Source organism: Ambystoma mexicanum, chromosome 6p, assembly GCF_040938575.1.
Source record: "Ambystoma mexicanum isolate Mex_15411 chromosome 6p, UKY_AmexF1_1, whole genome shotgun sequence".
NCBI classification, from domain to species: domain Eukaryota; kingdom Metazoa; phylum Chordata; class Amphibia; order Caudata; family Ambystomatidae; genus Ambystoma; species Ambystoma mexicanum.
In genome coordinates this window covers 1073506449-1073521955 of record NC_090935.1, presented here as the reverse complement: position 1 = coordinate 1073521955, position 15507 = coordinate 1073506449, and positions in this window count along the sequence as shown.

The following is a 15507-nucleotide window of genomic DNA, read 5'->3' as shown; positions in this document are numbered from 1 at the left end:
CGAAATTTTGAAATGGCCTTCCTCCTGATAGCCACGCTTCCTTGTCTCTACACATCATTCACCTTAAACGTCATCTTCTACTTTTATTTTCTTCTTCTTAAACTGTCTCTTCTTATTACCATCTACATGTGTACCGTTCTTGCTGCTAAAATAAAAAAATGCTCAGAAAAATGTATCTGACATTCAGTCGATTAGTTGTTAATAGCTTTTAATCAATAATGCATGTACATATAGGTATGGACGTTGAAATATTTACAGGTTTAAGTATGATCGAATCACCAATCTGTGAAATAAATATCATAGAGTTTAGTTAAAAATTACATATATATTCAGTGGAATGCTTTGTTTGCTAAACAGTTAAGGAGAAACATTCATAGCATCAAAACCCTTGAAATGCAGTGACAAATATCTATGATGTCAGCTTTGTGATCGAGTTTTTTCAATTTAAATTGAAGGGTTTAGTTGATATGAGTATATCTCTGTAACTGTTTCCCAACTAATGCATGTTCAGTGAATTCAATAGGCTTCATACGGCAAATCTGTGTAGATGTGCAGTCTGGGCAGAGCACCTTAGTTTCCCTGCTGTTGCTCTATTGAAAAAAATGGTAAGTCTTTCTTTGCTGGCTATTGCACGAGGAACGCAACAGGAGAAGGAGGAGATCTTTACAACTTTCACCTGTCCGTGGAGCGGTGCTGAACTGCATAGAGGTGCAGGCTGGGCAGAGCATCTTTTTTCACTGCTGTTGCTGTTGCTCTATTGAGAGGAAACAGGAAGTCTTTATTTGCTGGCTATTGCATGAGTGACCACAGCAGGAAGAGGAGGAGATCTTTCAAACCTTCAGAAGTCCTCGGAGTGGTACAGAGCTGAGTAGAGGTGCAGCAGTCTGGGCAGTCTGGGTAATCGGGTAGCAAGGTTAATTCTGCATGACTGCTGGTAAGTGAGATCTCTAATAACTTTATGCAATCTACGCAAACTCTCCATAGTGCTGTTTCCATGATGTCTACTCGGTCTATTTTTAAACATATTACAGATGAATAAATGATTACAGCTGTGAATTTACCACTGCCCCCTTTGCCTAACCTGAGCACCCTACCTCTTTCAGGGTTGGATGCTGCTCCAGCTGAACATTTATCAGGGATTTGTCTGGAGGTTGTGATATTGAGCCCTGATTTTATTAAGAGACTGGTACAACATGGTTCATCTCATACAATCTCCACGTATTTTCCTGCAAAGGAAAGGGGGTGTCTTGTTTGTCAAGGAGAGTTGCCCCTTGCCCGGTAATTCATGAAATAAATGAGAATGTGATTGATCTGGATCACAGCTCCTTATCACAAAATGAGAAATGAAGTGCACTGACCTTTCATGATCCCCACCTGGTGAATGGAACCTCGCTACATTCCGGTCTTTGATTCATCTATTTACCCTGCTGGCCCTTTATCCCCAAGGGTTTCCTTCAGACATTATTCTATAGAACCTGTTCTTTCCAACATCGATTGAGACATTTTGTCTGTAGAATCTCTTGAGCAGATAAACCAAGTACTTTTTATTTTCGTATCCCTCTATGAGGGTTTGAAACTGAAACAAAGGCTAAATCTGTTCTTCTTGAAGCTTTATTGTTTAAGTTTGAAGACATCAAGCTGCCTACGACTGTTAAAGAGTTTTTGTTTAACTGCAGCTTAATGAAACAGGGGTTGTCTAGTGTGGCTGACAGTAATGTTAATCTGGATTCAAGTGTCTGTACCTATGCTTTGGGAGTCGCATTGAGGTCAGAGGATGTGTTGCATCAGTATGCTGCCCAGAACTAGAAGTTAATCCTACTATTAATGTTGTGATGGAGGTCCCTAAGGTATGGATCCCTGAGGTATTTATGACTCAAAAAGTACCTACTATTAGAAACGTACCTGGCCCTTCTACTTTGGGGGACGGGTCATAATTACTGTGCAGGATTTGCCAGTATGAGGTGGTGATTCAATTCATTCTATTAAGCATGCTGGTAGGAAAGAATACCTGCAGGAAAAAAAAAGCCTAAAAACAGTTTGGGTTTAAAACTGAACAATTGTTCATCACGCCAGTTACTGAAAACTCTATTTAACCAGCCCAATGTTAAAACTGCCCAAGCGTGATCAGTCGACAAAGATCTATGCATGGTTTCTCACAGGAAAAGTAATTGAAAAAATGTGGCCCTGGAGAGTGAAATGGGACTATTTTTATTGTTGGTACCGCACATCAGCATTATTGCCCAGTGGGCCGGGGGGGGGGGTGTTAACAGAGCAGATGATCCTATATTTGCGGGTCTGAGGATGGCTTTGTCTCATCAAGGAGCTATTATGCAGAATGCCTCTCAGCCCACCTCCAGTGTGACGGGTACTCTGTTTGGTTTGGTTCCTGCCCTAGTAGTGGGACAGGGTTGGATCGATCTCACTGTGTCTGTTTCTGGACCATCGTTTACCTCCCTTTTACCACATGCCAGCATACAGTATCCTCAAACCTTGTTCTGGTCCTTTCGCCCTCTGATTTGTCTACACGGGGGGCATACATGTGAAACTTTTTTCTGGGTGGTGGTGCTGAGAGTAATATAGATTTATTCAAGAGCTCGAATATGGGAAGTAGGGCAGTGGATCGCTGTCCCCTCTGCGCCCATGTTCTGGTTGGGGCACAGAGCTCCAACAGCAAATCTGTTACAGAGGAAAATAATAAGGATGCCTGTAATATAATCCTCTTAGAAAATGTACCGGCCGAGAAAAGATCAGTGATTTTGAATCGATCTAATATACTCCACCTACCCTGGGGAGTATAGGGACTGGCAGGCATAACCACTATGGATATTCAGAGAGTTGACTTTGTTGAATCGAATTGGACAGATAGGGTAATGGTTTATTTCAGCTCTAAATATGTGTATGAGGTCATTCTGAATGAAAGAGTGGCTCTGAGAGCACATGGCTTTGATTTAAGTCTCTTCGCTGATGAGAAGGAAGTTAAGTGGGCTGGGAAAATAGGCAAGGGTGGACATGTGTTGGGTGAGGAGATATCTCTATTGAAGAGTAAAATAAAGGCGTCAGAAGCAAAAAATGACTGGTTGTGGCTATTTGGGGTGATACCCCGCAACTGGTGGGATGAATGTGTAGAGGTCCCTAGCTGTGATGTTTTGGAATACTAGGGGGCATGGACATCTCTTTGCCAACCCGTTGGTAGGTGTACAGTTTAAATATTTTTTGATAGTGTGCCAGCAGGAAACCTAGCATCAATCTACCCCCTCATTTGATTGTTACGGGGTGTTTTGTCAGGATGCCAGGAGAGGCGATTTGGGTCATCCATTATTTATTTATTATATATAGACCAGAAGCATTTTAAATACTCTAAACTTTTATTCTAGAACACTTCAGAATACTTCAGGAATACACTTCAAAGTACACTTTCACGTTTGTGTTTGTTCATGACTACATTTTTAATTGTAATGGATTGTAAATTGTAATGGGTTGTTTATAATGTGTGTAATACCCAGAGGTGTCTAAGCGTGGACCCGGGGATCGTACCTGTTTTGCTCAGCGTCGTCTTGCTTCCAAGACGAGCACTTTGACCCTGAGCTATCCACCTGAGATGATTGTAGCAACGTTAGAAAGGGAAAAGACAATGTTATCATGTTGTCAGTTATTACACACGCCTGCGGTTTCCAACAGTTCATGCGGTATTACATTTACTCTGCAAACACATATAGTAAAGTCATTTTAAGGGAGGAAAATGGTTAGTGAGTGTCACATTAGCATGGTTCAAGGATCTAGAGAGGGTTCCCTCACACAGCAAGTCTTTTAAGTCCAAAAACGCAACCATAGCTAAAGGCAGTTCGGAGAGGGCTCAAAGTCTTGACAAGCAGCATAATACAAAGAGTTCCAGAGGATTTCTTCCAGTCTCTAGCGTTATAGAAGCAGCAAGTTAACAACTAAAAAGGGAGACCGGTAAAAAGATTCAATGAATGGACACAAGTAGCGGCTTGAGTTTGAGATGAGAGGGGTTGACCCTGGACACCTCTAGGTGCACTCTGGAGTGACTTCTTTGAATCAGGCAAGAAATACATGTTTCCACAGCGTACCTTAGGTTAGAAGAAAAGATGTATGCTGGATTCTCCGTGATGTTGCATCTCTGGACCTGACCTCAGGATTCCTTGGTCTGATGACTGAAGGCAGGACAATTGAAGGGATCTCTAGCAGAAGTCTTGAGAGAGGACCTGTGGCACGAATTTCAGCAACTTTGTGCTTCATTCTGCAGTTCTGGCACCTTTTCTGCAGCACCGACAAAGGACACAAATTGTCCTGTCTATCCTCTTCACTTCCTGCAGTCCTGCACTCTGGTGAGGGTGTCAGGGTGAGTTGGATAGGATCTCTGGAGTGTCCTTATGGGTTCATAAAGATGTAAATGGATTCGGTCTTTCTACAATGATGCACTCGAAATGGAAGGCAGATCTCAGGGTATTGGGGTTCTGCAGTTCTGGAAACTCCTCGGACCTCGGGAGATGGCTCAATTCAAAGTTCGTCTTGGGACTGGTTGTTCCCATCAGTCAAAGGAAAGGAGTCATCATCTTCGGAGCTCCTCTGTTGCACAGAAAACGGTGCCAGGATTGGAGTGGTCACTTCACGGTATTTCAAAGGGTCTGCAGGCATTTCTGATCATCTTATTATTCGGTTACTTCAGCTTCCAGTGGTCGACTTGCTTTTGCTCTCCAGAAACCTCACCTTTTATACGGTTTTGGGACACACCCCTCTGCAATGTCTCTCAACATTTTATAGAAAGGGGCGTTTTGGCAGTCCAATCAGGACAGCCAGACCTCCTGTGGGTAGTTTGTAGAACACATCCACTGCCATCAGCCATAACTAGGAGATTTTCTATGTGACCAAAGAGTCTCAGGAGTAAAGAGCAGGAAGATACTAGGTATCCCTTTACCACTCCACTGAAGTGGTACGTGCCAATCTCTCAGACTATAGAGTTTTGGGAGAGACTCATGGATATATAATAATAATCTTGAAGGGGGGCCCTAAGGGTCCCCAGCAACACTGCCCATAAGGAGCTGCGTGCTGCAGTCACAAAACACAGATGCCTTTTAGAGCTATGGAGCAGACAGACTGCATAGTATAGGTAGAGTACAAAGAATAGAGTTCCAAAAGATAGAGCGCACAAGAATGAATGAGTGAAAAAAGGCTCCACTCTTTCAGGATTGAAAGAAAAAGGTCCAGAAGTCCATCAAAAAGTGCAGGGGTCTCACTAGAGAGGGGGTTGAAGCATACTCTTTTTAAATCTCCCTAACAGTTGTCTGCATGTACCAGGTGTTTTTACCTATCATATAGGCACTGTTAGAATAATGCATTTATTCTTAGTACACATACATATAAGTTGGTTCATTTTAGTCATTCAACCATAGAGGAAAAAAAGTTAATTAGAGAGAAAAATATAGTTGTTTACAATATTTATTCCTTTGCATATTCTTTATAAATGTCATGGTGTGCATACTACATAAAATAATGTATAATGATTTCTTCATCAACTCTTCTAAACATAACCTACATTTTAAAGAGTTGCATGGTCCAATATAAAGATAGAAGCATGTACTAAACTTACTTTTTACTTGCATGTTTCCAACACATTCCTTTGTGTGTTCATTGTAAACGTTTTACTTGCATGTTTCCAACACATTCCGTTTTTTATTAATTGTAAGTTTTGTAAGTTTTCATTGTTTAATTATCACATTCTGAAATTGTGTATTATCTATTTAATAATTTAAAGGAACAATTACAGTAACCAATAACATCAATTTACATAACATTTTCACAGACAAATATTCAATTGTGTACTTTCAAAAGTTAAACATTAAATATATATGTTCTGAAAAAGTGTGCTTTTAGAATGCAAGATATATGAAAACCAGAGAGATTATGCAGACCATAAAAGCGAAATGTAGACAATTATTTCAAATGTCCTAGGTTTTACAAAATATGTACTATTGTTTCTGGCAAATTACTTGTTCATGGAAATTCATACTAATTCATAAACAAATAGTATTATAAAGCCTATAACACATGGAATATACAAAGATACACATGTTCTTTATTACAGTAAAATTAAATCATGACTTATAATGTGTTTTAAAATTGAAACCAACGACATACGGGAAAATACATTTCTAATGTGTAGACCAGAAGCATCCCATTTGAAGATATCAATCATTACCTAGAGAAATTATATTTAAAACAAATATTTTGAAATCCTCAAACTACATACGTACACACTTTAACACAAACTGGATATTTCAGTGGGGAAAAGAGTTTCATTCCAGAAGCACTTTGATTTATTATTTCTGGTTCTGCGTTTTGGAATTATTCTATTTTTAATTCACAAATATTACTGAGAAATACCACTTCTTACGATCAGAAATAATGTACATGGAATATATCAAAACAACCCACCAATTCTGGGAACCATGAACATGTATATGGATATGTGGCAAATGTTTTGCATATAAAATTGAAATAGAAGATTGAAGAATGCAATGATTCGGAGCTCAAATCACATCATTTGTTTTACTTGAACATGAAGACTTAATTAGCTTACTTAGATAATACTGTATAATACAACATAGCGGGCTTCCTCCATTGTGCCACATACAGAGTAACAAAGGGCTCTTTGTGGAACACTCTGTTGATGCTGTAAATTCAAATAATAATTAGAGGACACTGTGTTTGTAAAATGAACCACTAAATGTTCAACTTTATTTTATTTTATTTTTACATTTATAAAGCGCTCACACAGCCCGTGGGCATCGAGGCGCTGTTACAGGAATTGTTTGTTTTTTTCTTCTTAGTTGTGTAATAGTTTTTTTTGTCTTAGTTACGTATTTATAACGCGCTTAAACACCCAGAGGTTTCTAAGCGCAAACCGGGGATCGAACCTGTGTTGCTTCGTGTCGTCTTGCTTCCAAGACGCGCACGCTGCCGCTGAGCTATCCTCCCGGGACATTAATCTATACAAATAGCAGCTTGTTACTGTTACAACTATACTTATTTTCATGTAGGTTTATTACTCTAGTTTCTGATATCTACTTTTGTTTTTTACTTGTACTGTGAAAACCAAAATTAACACTTTGGATTGAATAGTAATAGATAACCATTCATAGGACACATAGGCAATCTGAACAATTACATATCAGTCAATCTATTTCTCTCTGCAACCAAGTTATAAAGTGTCCATTAGTAATTGAATCATGCTTGTGGATTATTATTTAAATGGTTCTAAGAGTTGTATTGGAAAAACATATCTGCCAATGGACAATGTTTAAAATGTGTGTGTTAATCTTTTTGCCATCGGCTCAATATTTGTTCAGCATAATCATCAAATATCAGTTTCTTTCACATTTCTAATAGAAGATTAAAGGTAAGAACCGCGATCAGTAATAAACATGTACTCGAGAGCATTTTCCACTATATCTGGAAATAGAAAATGGCATTGATCTGGCATTGAAAGGTAAAGTAACCTTTTAAAAGACTCTTTAGAAAGAGTTTGATGATGAGCTGAATGAAAGAATGCACAGGTATTCTCTTTCCCTAACACCCTGCCCTTTCCACAGCTAGTATTCCGTTCCCACCATGTTCAGGGCCTGCTGCTGGATACAATTAGCGTTGCTCTGTCTACCACGGGTGCCTCTGACCTCGACTTCTCTCCTAGGGGACAGAAAAGGCATTTGTCTTTCGACTAAGCTAAACCGAGCTGCATCTCAATGTCAAGGCCTATGTTATATTCTGCTCATGGTGTACTAGGCCTTAAAATCCAATATAGCGTCACACCAGCCATGTTAACATGCTGTCCTTGTTCCTACCACAGTAGCTTTCTGACTCCATCTTCCACCTTCTTCAGCTCTTTCTTCGCGCCTCACTGAAATACATAACTTTGTTTACAATTCCTAAACACAGGGCCTATAACACTGCCATGTATAGCCTCCACAAACACAACCGTGATATATTTGTTGTTCTTTCTGTCTTGCTATATGTGGGTATCTAATATGTGTCAAAAGTACCTACACATGCAAAACATGCCCTGGTCACACTGTGGTACCTGCTAATAGGTTTTTCTCAGGCTGAACCATTTTACCTGGCTGTGACGCTGTATCAAAGTATGTTTATTTTTCTTACCAAAAACTCCTGCAGATCTAGGCAACAAACTAAGGTAAGGAGAAAGCAGCACACACAGATGGTTATACTCTTCAACACAAACAATGTCTTCTGCCACAAGAGATTCATTGAATGCAAAGAAATATAATCTTGCCATATTCTTAACATGAACAGTGCCACTTATGACATGGTTTTGTTAAAAAAAGAGTGGACTAAATCAATAAGTGCAGATTCTAAAATCCGCCCTTGAGATGTGTGTGCAGTAATGACTTAGGAATACATATAAAGTGTGCTTATTTCACAACAATGTCTTCAAAAAACAAAACATTCATTGCGGCTCTACCTATTAGAAAACTCTCAGTAACATATAACATGTCTCTAAAATATGTTCAGTGCAGGTATTATGTGTAACAGTTACAAAACCAATGACTCTTTCCATTGCTCTATTCACTGGGCCATTTTTCACATTAAAGTTTGTTTTAACATACCTTTACACTTAATGCAATGACTCAAAACAGATACCAGGCTTGAAATGTAGATTCTTCCAATTGAATACAATGTGCCTGTGCATTCTTATTTAATTCTAAGAACATTATTTCTCTATCTAAGACATTAGCAGATTTTGATGCTGCAATATTTTCATTCAACAGTAGACACAAACAAACATGTATTTTTTGAAGTATTTATTAAAGTGTCACATTGGTTAACAATACCATTTAGCACTGAAAAAACATTCAGTATACACATATAAAGATTTCATATCTACATTTCAAAACAACATTAGAATTAAAAATAAAATAGGTTCAAACACACCCTTAATGTCAACCATATATTAAATCAAACTTTTAAAACAAGTATTTTATTAATCAACCCATATTTTAAAATATATATGAAGATTCATTCAGCACAATGTCTCAACATAATAGTTTCATAATGGCTTCCAATCTATAATAAACTGTACAGTTAATAGCTGTGTATCTTCATCCATATATCAGAGACCAAAATTGATTCATATGTATAATATTAAATGTATTGTACCAATTTCATATAACCTTCTTCATACAAAGTAATTAAAACAATGCAATCAGTCAAAAGGTGTCTAGAACTCTCACGTTATTTCCCACATAATCTGCATAACCAATCTTTGATAGGGATTTTAAACCAATCTCCCCTATTTTCCAATGTTGGTAGCTGGTTCAGCTTTAGTAATATCATAAATCTTCTTACTTTGTCATTCTGCAGGTTAGTAATATACGCATATGCTGAATGTATAGGGAATGCCTGCATAGACTAGATTACGTAACTAGGTTTTCCAGCTAAGTAGGAAACCCATATTCTTTAATTTCTGCAAATTTAGTTGCCATGTTATCCTCAGGCAGACATGAACACTGTATTGCTTCCAGAAACTCTTCTATCTCTTTATGCCAAACCTTCAGAGCTGGTTGTGTGCTCAATCTACCATCTTGCTCTAAACAATATTAGGGAATTGTTGTGAGAAGCCTGCAACTCCCTGCTCCCCTATTTGGGGCATATGAGCACTGCCCCATGGGAACCTTGCAACTAGCAGCTTAGCATATCCCTACCACTTGAACAAGTTCAGCCAAGTATCCCGATGTTCCCTGTGCTATGCTCTTACTTGCTTTTTTTATAAAGAAAATTAGTAATCAGAGTTATGATTTCTGTGACTTAGCATCAGTTTAATCTAAAAGTTACTGGCCGCTATCATTCTACGAGTAGTTAGGGAGGTAAGTCCCAATTCAAAACAGTTAGCCTCTACCTGCACACAATGAGGGAGTCCTAAAGCCATCCTTCAAAGTTTCCCTTCCAAGATGTTTAGCCAAGCAGCTACCTTAACTGAAAACACTTCAAGGCCGTATAATGCACTTGGAATCGTGCAGGAGTTATATAATTTTAGTATGCCTACAAGTGATAACCCACCAGATATAGATATTAAAGACCTAATTGCCTTGAACTTTTTTTTTAGTAGCTTTGCATATTATGGCTTTTGAAAGGGTCTCCCTATCCAAATCAATTAATATTAAGATTCCAATATAGGAATAACTGGAGAAATCTTCCAAAATAGTATTCCGAACTGCCCAATTATATCTCTTTATTGTTTTGCGATTTGATTTAATCATCATTATTTTGGTTTTAGATAGATTAATCATCAGGCCATATTGTTCAGAATACTTTTCCAATGAATTTCAGGCTATGTTGTAGTCCTAACACAGTCTGATTGAGAATTACAATGTCATCTCCGTATGAGAGCCAGGCAATAGGATGAGTTGAAATATGAGGGGGATGGTTATTACAGTTCTTGAAAGCTCCTTCAAGGTATGAAACAAATATTTGAAAAAAGACTGGGGCTCATATACAGCCTTGTTTTAGACCGTAAATAACAAATATCTGTTAATCTGTTGTCATGGCCACATGCCGCAGAACACAAAAAACACACCATCTGGTGATGGGGCAATGGGTCACTTGACTCACTTATGTCCCTTTCGGACCCATAAACACAGGGTCCCTGGCTGGACTCAGTCCTGGAGTATTTAGCACCAGGCTCATATAGAGATGTGGGCAGTAACACTTTGTTTCAGTGCAGGAGTCCTTTTATTTTTCAAGAACTTTCCAGGAGCTGAAAGCCTTTATTCTAGAGAACATCCTCATGTGCTGACTCATCGGGTGTTGCTCCCTAGGCTTGGTCTTCATGTGCTGACTCATCGGGTGTGGCAGGCAGCCTGAACCTGGTGGACGTGGCTTCAGAAGCTCAGTTAGATAAACTGCTCCATCTTTAAGGCCGGTGCTTCGCGTTACTGTGCACTCGCGTGCAACGTGACACTCACCACCGCTTGGGCCAGTTTACTTACCTTTGAAACCAGGCATTCTCTTGCATACTCACTTCCAGGAAACCGTTGCTTCATTGCTTCATCTGCAGACTCATCTCCTGACATCAAGTGATCTTGATCCCGACGCCGCAGCACTGCACTCCACATCCACAAACTCCGACCCTGTGAAGAAGAAGAAAGACAAGGTTAGAACATCTGTCCTAGGGCCACTCCGCATTTGAACCGTGCGTGCCCCCTAGTTAACAACTAACCAGCTACTGCAGCTTCGTTCCTCATTCCCTGCGGCTGCCGCCTCGAGCTCCGCAGCTTCTGCCGGGCCAGCAACATCACCTGCAAGGGAAGAAAGCAAAAGAGCAAACATCAAAGGTGGAGCGGACAGCAATACAAGACAACAAACTTTAAAATACAACAAAAAGAGACGAGGAAAGACCAAGGCAAACAGGAACACTACCCTGAAGTATAGTGGCTTAGTCGCAGCAGGACTGGACTACCACGTGCAATGGACCAGTGAAGGAACTCAGTCCAGATCATACAAGCCCCCCGCCAGAAGCAGCAGGACAGAGTTCTCACCAAAACTAATCAACAGGTAAGCTTTCCAGGGACAGCGCATCCCATGGGTACCACGGTTTGGAGAAGCGGTCTGGAAGGGGATCAGACGCACAAGCTGGCATACTCACGCCCCCTATTCTCCATGCAGGAGCAGTCCTGAGCAGCATCACCTATTACCACATAAGCGCAGAGGGTGAAGTTGGACCCGAGTGACCTCACCCCCGCAGGGCTGCAGCCATGCCCCAATGCCCCTGCAGAGACCATGTGAGCGTAAGATCTATTGAGCCTTCTTGGACCACTCTAATCTGTACTGTGTTATCAGCATAAAGGGATTTTAAAAAATATAATATTTGGGGGTATAGACCACTTTTGTCAACTTATTCCCAGAGAGCCTGTCGATCCACCATGTCAAAAGCATTGGTAAAGTCCATAGAGCATATGTAAAGTGATTTAGTCTTAGATAGTAAGGTGCTAAGGATAAAGTGCATTAAAGTCCAAATGTTGGATGAAGTACTGTAGCCTTTACGGAACCCGGGTAATTGATTACTGAAAATGCTCTTTTCATCTATCCACATATCTGTATAGCCCAGGAGTAGTTTGCAAAAGATTTTGGCACTTGGGTCTATCACCACCAGGATTCTGTAGTTAGCTGGAGAATCTCTTGGGCCCTTTTTATATACTGGAATCAGCACTGACCTTCTTCAGGACTTAGGGATTCGACCAGTATATACTATACCACTAAAAATTACATATAGTATACTAGCCCATTTTTTGACACTAACCTTATACAGCACATTCGGCAGACCATCAGGGCCAGGTGCTCTAGAGGCCTTCAGATCCCTTATGTTTTCAATGTCGTTTTCTGTGAACTTAAAATATTGTTTGTCCCCTGAATTCAAATATCAATTATTTTCCTCAATAATTTGTTCACAATAGTAGAATTCAAAATATGTGCTCTCGACATAGCATTAGAAATCGGATTAATCTCCCTGATGCATAATATACCAGAATTGTATTTTTATAAAATTTGCCAACATCTTTGCATTTCATTATGCTTTAAGGCCAAATACATGAATTTTTATTGTATTGAAGCTATGGACCCTCTATGCACCCGATAGCCATTTTTTTTAATTGCATTCTCATTTTTTTTTCCAGCTCGATCAAGTGTCAGGATCCTGTAAATTTCTTTTTACTCAGTGAATGTTTGTTCTTAACTCTTTTTTTCTTATTTCCCACTATTTGATCATATGCATTCCTATGTGGAAAATTATGAAAAGTTTTTTGTTGTTGTTGGGATCTCCACAATATCGTGCATAAAGTGCTCAACAATTCAGTAATATGTCTCTATATTACCAAAGGTGGGATGAGAGTTATCAGTCAAAGCATCTAACAACATTTCATTAATTTTGTGCATATTATTCTTAGGCCATTTTATCTGATTTCCATTAACATTTATAAAATAACTACCTTCCAGTTTCATCATTATACTTTTGGGATCTTTTATCAAAGAGAATTCGATAACATCAGGGTCACTAAGTTCATTAGCAATACGCCTAACATTTCTTATATATACAAATCCAGAGAGCTATGTTAGTATACAATCAATCCAGGCAAATTGCGATCGAATCATCCAGGTTTAGTACAGATCTTGTTTAGGTATGTTGATCATTTGATATAGTTGGCAACCCCTGTTTAAAGATAACCAAGGGTTACCATCTGTAATCATATCTTCCTCTTCTGGTCCAATGGCCCAAACAACAAATTAATTTCTAATATATGAGTAGTCCTTTAGAACTACAAGCAACTTGTCTGGGAACCCGAGAAGTCTCCTATAATGTATTAATGACCTCTTGGTTGAGCAAATATCCATCATAATTTGGTTTATTACTTATTCTGTATTACCACTCCATGGTGGGTTATAACATTTATTAACAAAAATGCATCTTTTCATCCCATCAATGGTGTTACCAGCATGGTAGCCATTACACGATCTGATCAGCAGGCCGGTAGATACTCTGAGGCCCTTAGGTGAGTCATTACACCTGTTATCAAGCCTCCAAATGATCTACCAGATTTATTCTTCCAGGTGGGCACTTGAAAAGTAACATAACCATCTATCAATAGATGTTGCCTCAGCCAAATGTCTTGTAATAAAATAATATCAGCAGTAAGTAATACATTTGTACCTAGAGGCTTAAATATAAAAGAACGATAGCCACTAGTGTTCAAGGACCTGATTTTAATCTGCTGAGTAAAAGACTCAAACCGTCAGTCAACTTCATCTAAATTATTGGCTTCTAATGGATAGTTAATCTGCCCCTATGATGAGCCTCTTGTTTGTCTGTTTGTTTGTTTGTTTGTTTATTTATTTGGTAATGCGCACCAAACCCTTGGGTAGACAGGCGCAAACAGAACACAAGAAATCTTACAGCTTAGTTACAGTGCAGGGTAACAGTACATAGAGCAAGTGGTTACAGTAGGAGCAAAGTACAGAGTACATAAAGTACACAGCAATAGCCTTGGTGATCATGGGAGACATTAACATCAGTAAAAACATGTGCTCACATACGTGTGCACGTATATATTTATAACCTAGCATGTAGATGTCATCATATTTTCACAGTGCGTACATATATGACAGAACAGACCACCGTGCGTGCATAGTTAACCAAGTACAGTGTCATTTTAGCAGAAGCAACTTTAGCAGAAACAGGGTCATGAAGGGGCCGGAGAGGTAGAGGTGAAGTCGTCAGTTAGGTGTCATTCGTATGTAGCCAATTGATTACCTTGTGTCTAAATTTCAGGTAGGGTTGTTCTAGTCTAAGGTCAACTGGTAGTTTATTCCAACATAGTGCAGCTTTGACAGGGAAGCTGGTTCCACCAGCTGTCGAACATTTGAACCTGGGGATCTCCAGCATAAATGAATTGGCAGATCTCATGGGACAGGAAGCTGTTATCCTATAAATTCTGTCAGCTATGTGTGGGGGTGCTCGGTTATTCAGGCATTTGGAGGTGAGGGATGCTGTTTTGAGGAGAATTCTGTCCGTTATTTTCAGCCAGTTAACCTCTTTCCTGAATTCGGTAATGTGTTCTCTGTAGGGGATGTTCAACGCTGCCCTAAGGGTGTTGTTCTGTAGTCTTTGGGCCTCATTCCGAGTATGGCGGTAAGGGATAGCGGCCACCGGTAACGAGACCGGTGGCGGTATTCCCTTACCGCCATACTCCGAGTTCCCTCTGCGCCCTGGCCCTTAACGCCTGCTTTGAGCAGGTGTTAAAGTCGAGGGCGCAAAGGGGCCTCCAAGCCAATAACGGTGACCGTAATGAACGGTCACCGTTATTTGCATCTTCCCCATTCCCATTGAGCCCTATGGGGGCTCATTTGGGAATGGGGAATTACCGCCCCGCTGACCTTGGAATGGGGCGGTGATTCCGCCATCCACCAAGGCGCTGCCGGTCCGGGTACGGTGTCAACCAAGGCGTTAATAGCGCCATTGGTTAGCGCCGTACTCGGAATGAGGCCCTTTGAATTTTATCTGTGATATATTTATTGGCTCCTGAGTATGGGCATTGCAGTAGTCTAGTCTTGACATGTGTTTGTAACTGGAGGCAAACTTTTAGAGACTATGGGCCTCATTATAAGTTGGCCGGTCCGGAAACAAGGGTGCTGGTAAGCACACTGGCACTCTTGTTTCTGCACCTGCAAACTGGGTGCAGCGGTCATGGTAGGAAGCCTTTCATGAGGGCACCATTAGCAATGGTGCTGGTGCTCCCGTGTCCCCACCCCCATAGAGTCCTGTAGGGAATGGGGATTATTCAAAGATACCGGCGCCTGACTTTCCGGCTGCTGGACTCGAATTGAGCCAGTGACTTATTCTGAGTCTGGCGGCAACCCGTCGGTAGCACCGGCAGAGTTACTGCTATACTCAAATTGAGGCCCTATGTATTTTATTAAATTCTCCGA